This window comes from Mixophyes fleayi, chromosome 2, assembly GCF_038048845.1.
Source record: "Mixophyes fleayi isolate aMixFle1 chromosome 2, aMixFle1.hap1, whole genome shotgun sequence".
Taxonomy (NCBI): Eukaryota; Metazoa; Chordata; class Amphibia; order Anura; family Limnodynastidae; genus Mixophyes; species Mixophyes fleayi.
In genome coordinates, this window is record NC_134403.1 from 135760162 (window position 1) to 135778044 (window position 17883).

Genomic DNA, 17883 nt, shown 5'->3' on the forward strand with positions numbered 1-17883 from the left:
ACTTTGTGAAAACCAATACTTATGTCATTCTCAAAACTTTTGGTCATGACTGTACTACTGTCTACTTGAAGAATAGTGGATACCGCACAGGCAGATTAGAAAAACAATGTTCACTTAGCCTAAAAAGTATGTATACTCCCTTAATAACTAAAATTGACAAGCTCAGTGTTTTAGTGGAAACTTCCACTAAATTCAAATTGATTCAGATTTTAACTCATGTGGAATAGAAAAAAAACTTGGGGTTGTCTGTAATTCACATTGCTTTTAATTGTAGTAGAAAGCAACAAAGACGACTAATTTGTATGTTTCAGGTTAATATTGTATAGAAGTAGATTTTTAGCCAAGTTTTGGTATAGTGATTAATGTTTGCATTTTTTCGGTGCAATGAAATGATCGCATTTAGTACATGAATATACAGCATACCTTTAAGCATTGTAGCTATTAAGAAATGATTTTGTATCATTCAGAAAGCCAGAATACAAAACAGCATGTTCATCAAAAAGGAACACACTGTTAAAGAATATTTGTATATTGATATTCAGTACTATCTGTGTATGAAAAAAATGTCTAAAACATTATTATTAGCTTTGAAAAAATCATAGCTAACACAAATTGAAATATTTTTTCCAAATATAAAAGACAATTGTATGTAAATTATTTCTTTGAGGAGGAGCAAAATTATTATTAAGACTTTGCATAAACACTTGTAGTTAAATACCTTAATATCTTTTTACTTTTCCTTTCTTTTTTTTCTTTCTTTTTTTAGAAAACTGTAATTCATCTCCATTCTCAACTATCTTCAGTCAGGCTTCTGCCCCCAACATTACATTGAAACTGCTCTCACAACAGTGGTCTATGATCTACTTACTGCAAAGTCTAAAGGGTAAATTTATCAAGTAGCAGGTTTGAAAAAGTGAAGATGTTGCCTATAGCAACCAATCAAATTCTAGCTATCATTTTGCAGAATGTACTAAATAAATGATAAGTAGGATCTGATTGGTTGCTATAGGCAACATCTCCACTTTTTCAAACCCGCAGCTTGATAAATTTACCCTTAAGGCTCATACTCATTCCCCTGGATCTCTCTTCTACTACACACCCTTCACTTCACTGACCTTTGTGACACAGTTTTTTCCTGGTTCACTTCCAACCTATTGAACTGCTCCTTTAATGTTTCTGCCTCTGGCACATCCTCCCCTCCATTCCCGCTATCTGTTGGGGGCCCACTAGGCTCTATTTTTAGCCCTTTTTTCACTGTACACCTCTTCTTGTCTTGGGCAACTAGTTAGCTTATTCGACCTCCAGTACCACTTCTGCACTGACGACACCGAAATCTATATCTCTTACCCTGACTTCTCCCCTTATGTACTATCTCGTGTAACCATAAGTCTTTTTGCTATCTCCACATGGAGATAGCAGATAGCACAACGCTACCTAGAGCTCAACATATCCGAAACAGAGCTTATTATCTTCCCTCCTGCCTGAGTTATCACCTCCCCTCAAATCTCCCTCACTGTCAGTACCACCACGATTTCCCCAGTCTCACAAACCCGCTGCCTTGGTGTCACACTTGATTCCAACCTCTGCTTTATTCCTCACATCCAGACTCTCTCCCAGTCCTGTCAACTCCAACTTAAAAACATTGCCAGAATATACCCTTTTTTTACCTAACATGTTACCAAAAAGCTTATCATCTCCCGTCTCCTTACTTGTGCAACCAACTGCTAGCTAACAGATCCATCTCCCATGTATCTCCACTTCAATCCATCCTAAATGCTTCTGCAAAACTGATTTTCCTCTTTCACCACTCCACATCTGCTGTACCACTTTGCAAATCCCTACACTGGCTCCTTGTGTTCTCCTGAATCCAATTCAAATAACTTACCTTTACCTAAAAAGCCCAGCATCACCCCTTCATACATGTGAAATATCCTATCAAAATATTTCTACCCTCTTAGATCTACCTCTGACCTGCACCTGGTAACCACCTCTCACTCCCGCATACAAGTCTTCTCTCGTGCTGCTACCAACCTATGGAATTCCCTACCATGCCAAATCATGCTTTCCCACAGCTTTAAAAACTTTAAATACTGTCACAGGATGGACATTAACTCTTATGTTCTGATGTGAGATTACAATCGTTGACAGACAACAATAATTGTAAAGAGGATAATACAAATGTTTATTATAAAAGATACATATAAAATGAATAGCTACTTAGCTGCGGAATAAAATTTGATTGTTGAGAAATGTCATCATCTGAGGAGCCCTGTTGCTTGTTAGCACTCAGTGAATTCAGGACGATTTGTTGAACACAGCTTTCTTGACGTTCCAACTGAGACTAACTCTATTTGGATGTTAGCTTAAAGAAAAACTTCTGAATCCAATCCCATCTACCCCATGAAACTAGTTAAAACCAGTTCTTTGCTAGACATATACTCATCTCTTTGTACTGTATAAGAGAGATCATTGTATGTTATCTACAAAACAGGGGGGTTTGCATGTGTGAATTTTGTCAGAAAATCTCTTTTTTAGACCTTACTTTATCCCTAATGATACTCAGGGCCGAATTTCCTGAGGTCTGACTGGGCTGCAGCCCAGGGGCCTCGGGCATCCAGGGGGCCCTTGAAAATGCTCAGTGGCATTATTGATTGGTGCGGGGGCGCCACCGGCCTGATCAATGCTGCTGAGCCTGTCACTGTAGTCTTTCCGCGGCGCTCAGTAATCACCTTACTGAGGAAATCTCGTGAGAGTGAGACTATGAGTCTCATTCTCACGAGATCTCCTCAGTAAGGAGCTTACTGCGCGCTGCGGGAGGACTACAGTGACAGAACAGAAAGAGGAAAGCATTTGGGGGTGGGGGGCTGGCAAACAGGGGGGGCCTCACATGAGGGGGGGCTCACAAGGGGGGCCTCATGGGGGAATAGAGGCCCCCTTGGCTTAGGGGCCTCCATTCCCTTAATCCGACCCTGATGATACTATTCACACTACTGCACCTTCAAAAGTGTCCCAAACTCCACTCTGAAGCACACTCTCTCCTTTTGTTCCACTTGGAATGTAAGCTCTCTAATGAGCAGGGTCCCCCATACCGTTTGCTTTCATGTCTGCATTTATTTTGTCTGCTTTACATGTCCCTGTTTTATGCATGTCCTGTTTTTCCTACTGTACAGTGCTGCAGAGCACTGTGGCGATTTACAAATCTGCGAAAATGATAATAATTAATAACAATCTCTGAATTTCTTAATCTACCTCCCCTTTTCTGACCTAGGGCCTGATTCATTAAGGATCTTAACTGAAGAAACTTCTTATTTCAGTCTCCTGGACAAAACCATCTTACAATGCAAGGGGTACAAATTAGTATTATGTTTTGCACATAAGGTAAATACTGACTGTTTTTTCATGTAGCACACAAATAGTTGATAGCTTATTTGTACACTGAAATTTAAAGTTGATATTTGTGTGCTACATGAAAAACAGTCAGAATTTAATGTGCAAAACAGAATGCTAATTCGTACCCCTTGCATTGTAACATGTTTTTTTCCAGGAGACTGAAATAAGAAGTTTCTTCAGTTAAGATCCTTAATGAATCAGGCCCCTAATCTGTAATATGAGCCAATCTAACACCTCTTATCTCAACTATGACCCCTTTTCCATTAGACTGTAAGCTATCGTATGAGCAGGTCGCTTCCTAAATTTTGTTTTCTGCATTCATTTGTCTATCTTCTCTGTCCCAGTTTTATGTATGCTCTGTTTCCTAACTATCTGGAGCTATTGCAGCTTGCAAAATAATACTACTACTACAGCTAATAGTAATAATAATAATAATAATAATAATAATAATAATAATAATAATAATAATAAAATCAAATTTAAAGATCATATAAATATATAAGTTAATAGATTGGCTATTATTTCTGCTTTTTCTGCATTTTCCTCCTGCTATTTTAAAATTTTGTGTATAGCCTGTTTTAGGATGAATTAATGGAATTATGTAGAATTTAAGTCAATATGAATTAATTATGTATATGTGTGTGTGTATATTTAATATGAAATATAAAATTTATTTTTCTATTATTATTATTATTATTATTATTATTATTATTATTCAGTAATATGGATAGTCTCATATTAAGGAAAAATGCACATCCATAGTCAAGTATTTTAGGACACAGTAAAACTATTATATGCAATTTGTCAATAATGTAACAAGTTGCCCTAATATTTTTTTTAAAATAATATATATTTCCTATATATAAAATGTATCTTCTATTTAAGGGAGCAGAACCAAAAATGAAAAAAACAAAACAAAAACAAATTAACCACAACAGATTATAACGTATGTTAAACAGTACATAAAACTGTGACAAAATATATTCTAGAGCTAAAGACCTACTAGTAGGGTATTTTGATAGTATGTGAAGAACACCAATATCAAGAGAACAGTGTGCCATGGAACTGTTGTCATTTTTGTTTTATTTTAGATTTATTTCTAAGCAGGAGAGAAATGCAGTGGACTATGCATTCATACTGTGCATTGTGGAAGGATGGCACCATATACTGCATTCTTTTTTATTGCATTTGTTTATATTAGATTTCTTACATCAAACACTTAAAGACTGAATATTTTTTTAATTCCTGTTTTGTTCCTTTGCTCCTTTGTGTCTATTAGATATATTGTATGGGTTGTGCAATATTTTTTTTAAGAAATTGAAGAAAACATTTTGATTGAATTCCTCTTGGATAGAATTGAAAAGTTTCAGGGTTTTTTCTTTAATCTAATGAATAACCTGAACAAATAAAATAGAACGTTTATAAGCCATCATGGTCAGACACATTCTCACATACTATAATACAATTATTATTATTATTGTTATTATTAATTTTTATTTATAGGGCGCCACAAGGTGTCCGTGGCGCCGTACAGGGACAAAAATGAATTACAATACAAGGTGAGACAGCACAGTACAGTAAACATAAAGCACAGTAACTCAGTAAGCTCAATGCACAGCTAGTGAGGGCGGGGGGAGTATCCACAAATGACGGGGCCCAAAAGGAGGGCGCGGAGGACAGGGAGACCCCCAGAGGGGGGAGGAGGGCCCTCGAGGAGGAGGGCAAAGTAGCTGGAGAGCAGAGTTAGAAGTGGTGGAAACAGGAGGAGAGATGGCCCTGCTCAGAGGAGCGTACAATCTAAATGTACAATTAAAATGAACAATGTGTGAATAAGTTATCTCATAAATACAGAAGACCTACAGTCATCTACATTTTAGGACCAGTCGATTACTGCAGTGCCCTGTATTTGGCTTTCCCCAGCGATCTCAACAACAGATGATAAAAACTGCAAAGCCAGAATACTAAATAATCAGCCTTATAATGTGGAAATTATACCAATTCTTTTTGCTCTATACTGGTTACTGGTAACAACAGAAATTGTTTCAAGATTTGTTTATTATATTAGCATGAATACAAAGTGCCCCAATGTCAACATTAAATAACTTTGGTGCTTGGGACATTTTTCACACTGCATCTATATTGACCTACCTGCCCCATTGCTTCAACTAAGGACATCTGAAACACTAATTATGTTAATGTTGCTTTACTTATTACTGGAAATTCTCTTTAGCTGCAGTGTGCTGTATGCTAGGATTTGATTGTTTTTATGTATAACTCTGTTCTAGTGTAATAAACAATAAACAAATAAACAATCAATGCAATGCAAGGAGCAAAATTAGAAAATAATTATCCTTTACTCATGTTAAGTGATGCACCTTGTCGGCTGGTAGAGTGGTATGCTTCTGCTTGTAGCTCTGCATTTTATTTTGCTTCTCTTGACCCTATACTTGGATGATACTGTCTCTATTAGGTTTTTATTTATTGTCACCTGTAATACAATCTTTTATTTAGATCACTGAATTATCCGTCTGCTTTGCATTGCTGAGGGAAGGTATAATTGACCCCTCCCCCCTCTTTTAATTTAGTGCTTTGCGAATGTTGTTTCACTCTTCTTCTCTATTCACAGTGACCTTAGTTAATCTTTCACATTTACATTATTTTGTATCTTGCTGCTTTATACTTTTTACTTGAATTCAGTGCTTTTATACATCATGTTGCCCCTCACTGTTGTATACACAATCCGCTAATCATCAGTATTTTCCGCACATAGTGATTATCAACTTGCTTAGACTGGTTTTTATTGCATGAACATTAATGTGTTCCAATAAACATTTCGGAATAAACTTTTCATTATGTTCCTTTTCAGTTCAATCTGAATGTGACTGATAGGTCACAGATTTTTCCTTAATAATCACTTCATAAATATTTCAAATCTCTCTCGGGTTTTGCATTAGTCACTATGGGGCTCATTTATGACATGCGTCTGATTTTTGTGTAAGATACGCATTTCTGTACTGTGTATGTGCATCAAACATCTGTAAGCAAATGTCTGTAAATATCTTTTTATATATTGTTGTCTTGCATCTCCTTATGTCTCAGAACAGGGTTGGGCAGACAAGCATAGGTCAAGTACAGTAATGGTGTGTCCACATAATTGTAACACATTTAGACGTGGATGCATTCACATAGGTGTGTCTATTGCAGGTACTGGAGGTTTAGCACAACAATTCTTATTGATGTCGATCATGATTGGAAGCACTATCTACCCACTTCTGATTGGCTAATTGCACTTTGATCTCTCACATTGGTGTTCAGTGGGCAGCAAAAGGCAGCCAAAAGCTAGGCTGCTTGTTGCTGTATGGGCTCCCACGGTGCTGTTCGGCAGAGAGGAAGTCTGACTTCACTTCCTGTCTGCCTGATATGATAAGAGATGCCGGCCGGAGCAACTGAATGTAAGTGAGGGGGGCTGCCTATAATATACTATACTAAGGAGGGGGGGCTACCTATACTATACTAAGGGGGACTGCCTATACTATACTAAGGGGGCTGCCTATACTATACTAAGGGGGGGGCTGCCAATACTATACTATACTAAGGGGGCTACCTATACTATACTAAGGGGGGCTACCTATACTATACTAAGGGGGGTCTACCTATACTATACTAAGGGGGCTGCCAATACTATACTATACTAAGGGGGAGCTATCGATACTATGCTATACTAAGGGGGGTACCTATACTATACTATACTAAGGGGGAGGATACCTATACTATACTAAGGGGGCTACCTATACTTTACTAAGGGGGGCTACCTATACTATACTAAGGGGGATCTGCCTATACTATACTAAAGGGGGCTGCCAATACTATACTATACTAAGGGGGGAGCTATCGATACTATACTATACTAAGGGGGGCTGCCTATACTATACTACTGGGGGGATACCTATACTATACTAAGAGGGGCTACCTATACTATACTAAGGGGGGGGCTGCCTATACTATACTATAGGAAGGGGGGGCTGCCTATACTATAGGAAAGGAGGGGACTGCCTATATACTATACTATAGGAAGGGAGGGTCTGCCTATATACTATACTATAGGAAGGGGGGGCTGCCTATATACTATAGGAAGGTAGGGGGGACTGCCTATATATTAAACTATAGGAAGGTGGGGGGCTGTCTATACTAAACTATAAGAAGGTGGAGGGGCTGCCTATTCTAAACTATAGGAAGGTTGGGGGGCTGCCTATACTAAACTATTGGAAGGTGGGGCAGTTGCCTATACTAAACTATAGAAAGGTGGGGAGGTACCTATACTAAACTATAGGAAGGTGGGGGGCTACCTATACTAAACTATAGGAAGGTGGGGGCTACCTATACTAAGCTATAGGAAGGTGGGGGGCTACCTATACTAAACTATAGGCAGTGTGAAGAACAGGGGGGAATACTATAATTTGTGAAGGAAAGGGGGATTATGTTGCTATAATGTGTTATATGAGGGAAGGGAGGGGGGCTGTCTTAATAACACATTGGTGGAAGGTAGGCTTTTAATTTAATGGCGTTTAGGTGAGGGGCTAATTATTTAATGTGTGCTATTTTGTTTGTGGGGTGATTTAATTTATTTGTGGGCTATTTTATTAAATAGTGGGGCCTATTAAATTAAGATGGTGGGACCTTTAATTTAAGGCTAGTGTGATAGGGGGCTAATAGTTTAAGTTGGGACTGAGTTTGGGGAGGAGAGTTATTTACTAAATGTGAATACGAATTATTTAATTCCGGGGCTGGTTGTGGGAAATGGTAATATTAAACGTAATTGCTATTCATTTTTTGATGGGGTTGATTGGAGGGGAGTAGGTCTATTTATTAAATGTGTGTACTATTAATTTATTGTCAGGGCTGGTTGGAGGGAAATAGATCTATTTATCAAATGTGAGTACTATTATTTTAATGTTGGGGCAGGAGGGAGGCCTAATTATTTGATGTTGGTGCTATTGATTTAATGCTGGGGCTGGTTGGCATTTTCGAATTTTCATGTACCCATTATTTTTTCCAAATAGGGCCTCCAGCATTCCAGTATCCAGACAAGCAGCAACTGATCTAAAGAAACCAGCAGCCACAGGTGGTAAAAGTGACAAGAACAGGTAGGAGAGAGCAGGACAGACTGCCAACTGTCCTGAATCTGATGGGGCAGTCCCCAATTTGGGTGACTGTCTTGCTTAGTCAGGATTTGGTCAGACAGCAAGGACAGTTGGGAGGTATGTCCCGCTTCACACTGTACTGCTTGTGAAGGCAGAGTTGCGTGTATCTAACAGTAGTGCACACAGTTTTGTCTATGTATTTGTCTAAAATGAATCTAAAATGATAACCCCCTGTAACTGTGATCCTTCTTGTGTTCCTGTATGATCATTTCTGACCCTGGGCATGTTTGTCCATTCTATTCTGGCTGCTACCTGCCTCAACCTCTTCTAGTTACTGGCTATCCTGTCTGCCACCAGGACTAACCTCTGCTTGTTACTGTTCTTCCTATCTGCCATGAATTGTTGACCTCTGCTTGTTACCATGTTTCCTGTTAGCTGCCCGCCCTGATTTCAGTTTGTGACTCTTACTGCTCTGTTGGGCACCTGCCACTTAAGTGAATTTGTCTACCACTATCACCAGTACATTCTGCTTTTCCCACTTTGGTAGACTTTAGATTTAGGCTCCTATCTGTACACTTTTGCACACAAGACCTGGGGGCAACTAAGTACCAATGAGCACATATCGCCCTATGGGATATGGGGGATGCTGTGGGAGAAGACTGGACCGTGGTTCTATAGGTGTATACTGGTGGCAAATATTACAAAAAAGCTGCCAAGACACTATTCTTTCTTGTTCATATGACATTTTATTATATGATTATAGTATTGTGAACAAGTAGGGTAATGCAACATTAGCATTTATTACTAACACTGTCAAGCTATCTCTACTCTATGTCTATGCTATCTCTATCTCTATGCTATTGTGGGGAGCAAAAGCCTGAGATATGAGTGGAGCAAATGGTATTGGTTTTTGAGCTGACACTGCTTGAGATGTATCTGAGTAAACATATACACATAAATATACATTTTATGCACATTTTTTACCGTACGAATGTTCTAAGAGCATATGCGTCCACCTCTAAATGAACCTCAATATCTGTTTCTGGTTTGGATACAATTCAAAATTCTGGTCTTTACATTCAAAGCCCTCAGAAATGTTTCCATACCTATACTCTTTGCTCTGTGAAAGACATTTACCTTATTAACTTTTAATTCTTGCTTTCAAGACTTCTGCCCTGCTGCACCTATTCTATGGAAGGCTGTCATCCTACCACATTATCTCCTAACCTAACTGCTTCCTGATGTTCTGAGAAATTCCAGTGACTTAAGGTCATTTGGATTTCAAGCAAGGACAGCACTACCAGGCTATTTATGTCACCAGATAAGCTGTTTTTTTAATTTATCTAATGTATGAGTATTTGTTTCTTCCTTATTAAAGGATCTGTATATTATAACATTATATATGTTTACTCTCTGTATATGTTTTTTTTTAACTCTAAGGAATCTACTTAGTAGGAAGAATACTGATGACCTCAAAAATATAGCAGATAATTCTAATATCAATTTCATATTAGGTTACTCAACACCCTGCACCACGTCAATATACTATACCATCAGGGCCTCTTTTATTTGCTTATTCTCTATCTATCTATCTATCTATCTATCTATCTATCTATCTATCTATCTATCTATCTATCTATCTATCTATCTAGTCTAAATAAACAATATTTCAAAGTGATACATGTTTACATATATAGTATTGTAATAATGGTTAAACATCCCATGGTTTTCTGTGCCACATTTTATATACATATTGAGGTTGTATTAAAACAGTACCTTGCGAACAACATATCATCTGGTTTGTAAGAAGAAAAGCTGATATAAAAAAAAACATTTCATTGGCTTTTAGGTGACATTTAAAACATTTATAACTTCAGTACAAGGACATGCATTTATTTTCTGATCTCATTTTCTCAAGTTAATCAGATGACTTGATCAGAAGACAGATAAAGGCATTGTTTGCCATGTCAACACCCTGCAAATATCTCCTTAGCTGTATAGGTAGAGCCATTTGGGAGAATAATAATCTGTTTGCTAGATCTGGGTTAATTACCCAGAAAAATCCAGAAGGACTAAAAGTCATTTAATATAAAAATAGTTCTATATTTAGAATGAATCAACAATAATGCATTCTGTTATAGTATAACTGCAGTTTATGAGTGAGAAAAAAAGTTAGTCTTTTATATAAATCTAAATTCTCTAAGATTTGGCATATGCAAGAGACGGATGTAGAATGCATTATTTTTGCTTAGAGCTTACATTTTTTTTATCAGTACCATATCTATCCTCCCTTTCTTCACCAGGAAATGAGGAAGCTCGTTGCTTCATTGGCGCATATCTATATCGCCAAGATAAGGAGATACAGATAAGCTAAAAGATTCATCCCTTGGCAGATGAAATAAAATGCTCATATACTTACTCTGTTTGGTTACCACACTGTAATATTGGTAAGATTTTTTACTATGTATCATTTATGTAAATAACAAGCAAAATTTCTGCATATATATGGCATAATTTTTCATAAAGCATCTCTAGTGCATTTCTAGTGAAGAAATGTTAGAAGAAGAGAAGCCTAGTTTGCATATAGTAGTATACCACTAACAATATGAATTCATTAAATATTTAATTGAGCATATGTGGGAGAGTTATATTGGTGAAAGAAGGATAAAAAATAGTGATGCTTATGCTGATCACATATGGGGACGATCCTATTTTATTAAATTGTTTTCAGTTGTAGATGGCCACATCAACTGGAATTATTATTGCTTATAGTGGAACATTTTCTCCCAAAAGGATTAGATTGAAGCTAAGTGAAGTGTGTGTATTTTATTTGTGCAGTTGAAGAGTTTTTTCTCTGTTAGATGAAACGTGTTTGGTGTGTGCAGGAATCAGTTGTTTTTAATTTCCAGTATGAATTAAAAGGATCAGATTGAACATGATTGGATTATAATGAGTTTGCCTCAATTTGACTTGACGTGAGTGTAGAGGCATATGATTGTATATTTTGGCAACAAATAAAATTATGCCTATGTAATGTACTTTAAAACCTATGGTCCCAACTAGTGCTTCTCCAGAAAGTACAGAAATTGTATATGCTTGCTGAGCTCATTCAGAAGTGAAGTTCTCTGACTGCTGAGTTCATATCAGATCCAGTTGGATCGAATGGGTCCTGGAGGTCTGAGGATTAGCATTGTAATGAGACAGTGAGGCAATGTACAGATAAAAGACAGGTAGTGCTGACATACTCTAGGTGTGGCAGATGCAGAAACTGAATTAGCACTGAATACTGCTTTGCTTGAAGCAATAGACACTGATGTTAATCTAAGTGGCAAACCTTGGAGTGGCTGAATGAAGCTGTCTTGTGTAACTGGGGAAGGCAACAGAATGTCAGCGGTGTGCTGATGGTGGATGGATTTGAGGGCTAAGGAAGAGGTGTAGGATCAAAACAGGCCAAAAGGTAATGGTCTGATATTATATATGGTAAGTTATCTTACTTATTTAGAGCTGAGTTTATGAGTGCAATGTCCCCTGGTGCTTGGTGGAGATACCATATAATTGTCTACCAATCCTCTGGAATTGTTAATGCAGCAGTTCCTAGCCTAGTGATGGAGTCTTCAAGCTTAAGTTTGACTGGATCCATTTGAGGACTTGATAATTAAGCTTTCCCTCTCATCCTAGAGTAGTAGGGTAAAATAGTTCCCAACCTAGAGTTGGTTCTCTAAACTGAGACCACCTGTTGCCAAGGGAATATAAAGTACTCATGATCTCAGACTATTGCTGGAGGATAAAAAAACAAGTTCCTCCAGGTATTATGGCCACCTGGTAAATACAATTGCTAAAACTGAAGGTGAAACTGAATGTCATTTACAGGGTCCCTCCCATTCTCAGTGCCATTATCAGTACACATGTGAGAGAGAAACACAAAAACACACCTATTATTATTATCATAGATTTGTAAGGCACCACAGTGCTCCTCAGTGCCATACAGTAGGGAAAACAGGACATACACAAAACAAGGACATATATAAGGTCATACAAAGCAGACAAAATAAATGCAGACATGAAAACAAAGAATATAGAGGACCCTGCTCATTAGAGAACTTACAATCTAAGTGGAAGAGGGCTCAGCTGAAAAAAAAAAGAGTAAGTGTGGCTTAGAGTGAAGATTGGGACAACTGTGAGAGTATATTAGTGTGAATAGTATCATCAGGGATAAGGTAAGCTTTAAAAAAGATATGGTTTTTAGAGAATGTCTAAAGATTTGAAAGCTATGGGTAAGCTTGATTGAGCCTGTTACGGAAATCAATAAGTGGGGAGCAGCACGGGAGAAGTCTTGTAGGCATAATTAAGAGGTGGTTTACCAGAAATGAGACATGTGCATGTCAGAGGTAGATCTAAGAGGGGAAGAGGGAGAGTATTGTGATATGAAATTTAAGGTGTATGAAGTGGTAGAGTGGTGGTGTTGATGAGGGCTTTGTAGGTAAGGGTGAGTAATTTGATTTGGATTCTGGAGGACACAGGGAGCTAGTGTAGGGATTTGAAAAGTGGTGCAGCAGATGTGGAGTGGTGAGAGTGGAAGATTCGTCTTGCAGCAGCATTTAGGATGGATTGAAGTGTGAATATATCGGTCTTGGGAATGCCAGATAAGAGGAGGTTGCAGTAGTCAAGACAAGAGATGAGGAGAGAATGGAAAAGAGTTTTGGTAGCATATTGAGCAAGAAAAGGGCATTTTCTGGTAATGTTTTTGAGGTGGAATTGACAGGACTGGTAAAGAGTCTGGATGTGATGAATAACCCAGAGGATTGAGTCAAGTGTGAAACCAAGGCAACAGGCTTGGGAGACTGAGGAATTCTGGTGTTATTAACAGTGAGGGAGATTTGAAGACAGGTTGTGATTCTAGCAGGAGGGAAGATAATAAGCTCTGTTTTGAATATGTTGAGCTTTAGGTAGCATTGGGTAATCCAAGTTAAGATACCTGAAAGACAGTTGGTTACACGTAATAGTACAGGAGGAGAAAGGTCATGGGAAGAGATATAGATTTGGATGTCATCAGCATAGAGGTGGTACTGGAGGCCAAATCAGAGAATTAGTGCCCCAAGACAAGAACAATGAATAAAGTAAAGAGCCAAGAACATAGCCTAGTAGGAAAGGAGGGGAAGATGTACCAGAGGTAGATACACTAAGGAGCGGTTTGATAGGTAGGAAGTGAATCAGGAAGAACTGTGTCATGAAGGTCAATGGAGTGAAGGGTGTGTAGGAGAAGAGGGTGTTCAACACTATCAAAAGCAGCAGAAAGGCAGGAGGAAGAAGCGGGACATGGACTTCCCAGCAGAGCAAATGTTCTTTTCAAGGAGTGTCCTGCGGATGCAGTTGCAAACAAAGAAGGCCCGCAGCATGGTGGGGATATCAGGGATCCTTTTCCCACCTTTGAGGGGCTCCTTGTACATAACTGATAGCTTCACTCTGTCCATTTTGGAGCTCCAGATGAAGTGGAAGACTGTCCTCGTGATGGTCTTACAGATGGCAGCAAGAGGTGGCCAAGCTTGGGCCATGTACTGCAGAACGGGAGGGATCTCGTTGCGCAGCACCAGTGCTTTTCCTTCGATGGTAAGGTCTCTGAGGCTCCACAGTCCAATTTTCTGTCTGACTGTCGCCAGTCTCTCTTCCCAACACTTCAGGGCTGCCTCCTCTCCACCAAACCAAACTCCAAGGATTTTGATGAAGTCTGGCTTGATTGTGAAGGGGAATGCAGCGGGGGATGACAGGTGCCACTGACCGAACAGCATCGCCTCTGACTTCCCGCAGTTGACCTTTGCCCCTGAAGCTTGGCCGAAGTTCTCGCAGGTCTGGACGAGTGCTGCCACTGAACGCTGATCAGCGCAGAAGACAGTGACGTTGTCCATGTAGAGCGAACACTTGGCCTCTAAACGGTCTGGACCCGGTGATGCCTCTTATCTCTGGATTCCGCCTGATGCACATCGCGAAGAGCTCTATACAACACTCAAAAAGAAAAGGTGAATGAGGGCAGCCTTGTCTGACCCCAGACATGACAGAAAAGGGGTCAGTCTTCCAGCCGTTCACCAACACCGAGCTGTAAATCTCAAGGTACATCAGGTTAACATAAGAACAAAACATATCACCCAATCCATACTTGCACAGAACCTTACGCATAAAATCATGAGAAGCGCGATCAAAGGTCTTCTCCTAATCAAGACTGACCAGGGCCACGTGTGCATGGCGATCTTTGATGTAATGGACTGTGTCCCTCAGCAGCGCAAGGCTGTCTACAATCCTGCGACCAGGAATGCCACAAGTCTGGTCAGGATGAACAATCCGCCCAATGACAACCTTTAGCCTGTTGGCTAGTACCTTGGGCAGGATCTTGCAGTCCACGTTCAGGAGAGAGATGGGCCTCCAATTTTTAAGGTTGCACCTGTCCCCCTTGCACTTGTACAAAATCGTGATCAAGCCCTCTCTCAGAGTCGGAGGCATTCTGCCCTCCACCACTATCTCCTCGTACAGCTCTAGCAGGTCTGGGCCAATGAGGTCTGGGTCAAATGTTTAAGGACAATTCAGTTACTTGAGAGAATGAATTAAGGGTGGATTGGAGGTATAGGTGAAAGTGGGTAGAGGGTGTTGAATTTGGCATGAGGAAATATCTTGTCAATTGGTGTCGATTTTTTTTTAAGTAGGTGGCAAAATCATGGGCTATTAGAGAGGAAGGAGGTGCAGATGGGAAGAGAAGTGAGTTGAATGTGGCAAAGAGGCGAAGTGGGTTAGAACAATGGGTGGATATTAAAGATTTGAAGAATGTTTGTTTGGCAACAGTGCTGTAAGATGAAAGTATGAATTAATAGTGGAGGAAATCAGGATAGGAATGAAATTTCCTCCAGTGGCGTTCTGCAGTTCGGGAGTACTTTGCAGGGTCTGTTTGGTGTGCCATGGTTGGGGTTTGGATCGTCAGAGACTGTATGTGGTAGCTTGAGCTGCATTGTCTAGGGCTAAAGTTAGTGTTTTGTTGTAGAAAGAGGCGACCTAATTAGGAAAGGAAAATGCAGACTTTGGAGAAAATAGTTGTTTTAATAAAAATGAGAAGTAGATTGAGTTAAAGGTACTTAGATGTCATTGTGTACATGTGAATTTGGGTGCAGGGGGAGAGAGCATGAGGTAAGGTGAGGCTGAAGGAAAAGAGCTTGTGGTTGGAGAGTGGGAATGCTTAATTTGTGAAGTTAGAGATGGAGCAGTCGCGGCAGAAGACAAGGTAAAGGGAGTATCACAGTGGGTGGAAGATGAGGTCCACTGGGAGAGACCAAAAAATGAAGTAAGTGAAAGAAGTTTAGTGGTTGAAGAGACAGTGGGATTATCAATGGCAATGTCAAGGATAGGAAACAAATGAGCCTGGCTGAATATATTTACCAAGAAATTGGGAAACTGCACCTTGGGGGCAATAAATTACAGCAACACGAAGGTGGAGAGGATAAAATAAACGCTTAGTGTAGACTTCAAAGGAAGAGAATGAGAGTGAGGGTTCAGAGGGTATGACTTGGAAGATGCAACTTGGAGAAAGTAGAATGCTTACTCCACCACCTGTCTGCTTCCAGGTCTGGGGGTATGGCTGATAAAGAGTCTCCTATCGGAGAGAGCTGCAGGGGACTGTAGTGTTAGTGGAGTTGATTCAAGTTTCTGTAATGTCAAGTAGTTGAGGTATTTCAAAATGAATGATGCAAGTTTGTTATAAACAGATCTCGTGTTCCATAGTGCACAGGAGAAGGGAAGAAAGAAAGGAACCTCATTTAAAAAGCTTACATTTTTAAAAATAAACTCCTAGTTTTATACATACTCAATGAATTCTGTAATACCATGGTCCTGTATCTTTTTTTTTACTGGTGATATTTGTGTTATTTGTTGTCATAATTTTTAAGATTGCTCTTCGCTGTCACATTTTCACTAAACAGAGAAAGATTCTGTTTCAAGCTTGTACCTGCCAGTCAAAGTGATGATCCAGGGTTCTCCTCCTGTATGATGCCAAGAACAGTCATATTCAACCTTGATAGAACTGAGGCACTCACCCTAATGATTACAGCTGGCCAACTTATCTGGTAAGCAGGGCAAACATCTGATCCTCAGGAGTAATTCTCTCTGGTTTGGGTATTATTTGTGCCAGACTTTTAATTTCCTTGTTTCCTTCTGGCTATGTTCAGTTCTTGCGAGCTGTGCTTTTTTACTTTCTATAATGTGAGCACACAGGAGTGTTTTCTTCTGATTAATTGTTCTTTACACAAATTGAATTAATTACTTAAATGCTTAAGAAGACTCTTCTGCATTAAAATGCAGCCATACAATAGTGGTGAATTGAAGGTGACAAGAAGGTCACATTACCTATTTAGGACATGATGGGCAGCAAAAAGCTTAGATGAATAAATCAGGAAAGTGTTTTATGATGAAATCACAAAATGTGCACAAAATTCTATCTGTCTATCTATCTATCTATCTATCTATCTATCTATCTATCTATCCTTTGCCTATATGTCTATCGTCTATCTGTCTATACTTTTTATTTACATGAGTTTTTTAAGTAATATTGTTCAAAATTATTCAATACAAAATATTATCAATTTTAGTGAATTTTTTTGTTAAAATATTATAATATACTATATAAATGTATGTAATTAGTTCTTTATTTATAAATTGGCAACAAATTGCATAGCACTGTACATTGAGGGGATCATGACACAAAAAAATTATGAACAATGACATGAAACAGAAGGTGTAGGTGGCACTGCTTAAATGATTTTACAATCTAGTACAGGCCTGTCCAACCTGCGGCCCTCCAGGTGTTGTGAAACTACAAGCCCCAGCATGCTTTGCCAGTAGAAAACCAGGTGATAGCTGGAAGGGTATGCTGGGACTTTTAGTTTCACAACATCTGGAGGGCCGCAGGTTGGACAGGCCTGATCTAGTAGGTGTGGGGAACAATTGATAATTAGGTCCCTGTGAGGGGCCCAGACAGACCTCTCTGTCTGTCTGGACCCTTGGACTGTCCGGGCCTCCTAGCCCTCCTCCCTGAGGAAGTTCTCATTTACTCTGCACACCACCTACGGCAGAAGAAACCAATTCAGTCGACCATCGAGACTGTGGAACGCACTGGCGCTTGTGCGTTCCACAGAAAACAGGAAGTTCAGCTTTTGGAACGTATTTGCGTTCCAAGCACCAGAATCGGAAGTCGCTTAGCCATCACTGCATACAGAAACACTGCAGTGCTGATTACCACTGAAGCCATCAAAAGTAACTTTTCTAAGAGCATTAAAGCTATTTACATTTTACACATACTTTACACCTCACACACTTCTCA